We start from the raw sequence: 1,154 nt of genomic DNA on the forward strand, positions 1-1,154 counted from the left end.
ACTGGGATAATTGGGATGGGAGTGTCAGAGACAGTGCGATTGGCACAGGACAGAGCAGAGTTTAGGGCTGTTGTACATAGGGTTGCTATGAGTCGCAGGTGACTCGAAGGCACATAACAACAACAACAACAACATGTCTGATAAGGGATTTATATCTAGAATTTATAGAATACTTGAGTACCACAAGATAAACAACCCAATTACAAAATGGGCACAGGATTTTTGTTTTCTTGATGTTGAGATGCAATCCATATTGAAGGCTGTAGTGTTTGTTCTTCTGCAGAAGTGTTTCAAGTCCTCCTCACTTTCAGCAAGCAGGGTTGTGTTATACGCATACTGATGTTAATTTATGAATCTTCTTCCTATCCTTATGCCATATTCTTCTTAATAGAATACAGCTTCAGTTTAGAGATAGAATATGTATGGAGAAAAGATACAACCTTGAAGCTTGCCTTATAGTGTGTTGTCTTTTCTCTGTTCGCATCTTGTTCTAGGTATAGATTTTGCACGAGCACAATTAAGTGCTCTGGGATTCTCATTCTTCTCACTGTTAGCCACAATGTTTTATGACCCACACAGTCAAATGCCTTTGCATAGGCATTAAAGCACAAATAGACATTTCTCTGGTATTCTTTGCTTTTACCCAGGATTCAGCTGACAATGGCAATGATATTCCTGTTGCCGTGGCCTCTTTTATATCTAGCTTTACCTTCTGATAGTTCTCTCTGCACTATTCTAGCCCCAAAGCTTAGCAGCTTAGCACTCTATGAGGAGGAGTGTGGCATCGGGAATGGAGGGAGTCTCATCAATAACCTGCATTATGCACATGATACAACCTTTCTTGCTGAAAGTGAGGAGGACTTGAAGTACTTGTTGCAGAAGATCAAGAAATGCAGCCTTCAATATGGATTGCAGCTCAGTGCCAGGAAAACAAAGATTCTCACCACTGGACCCATAAGAAGTGTCATGATGGATGAAGAGGAGACTGAAACGGTTAACAGTTTCATCTTGCTTGGATCCACAATTAACACTTTTGGTAGTAGTAGTCAGGAAATAAGGAGATGCATTGCACTGGGAAAATCTGCAGTTAGGAACCTCTCCAAATTATTGAGAGGGCTAATAATTAGTCCATTTGAGGACTAAAGTGTGTTTGA

The sequence above is a fragment of the Elephantulus edwardii genome, unplaced genomic scaffold (genome assembly GCF_000299155.1).
Source record: "Elephantulus edwardii isolate Elephantulus edwardi_28Jun2011 unplaced genomic scaffold, EleEdw1.0 scaffold00028, whole genome shotgun sequence".
Classification (NCBI taxonomy): Eukaryota; Metazoa; Chordata; class Mammalia; order Macroscelidea; family Macroscelididae; genus Elephantulus; species Elephantulus edwardii.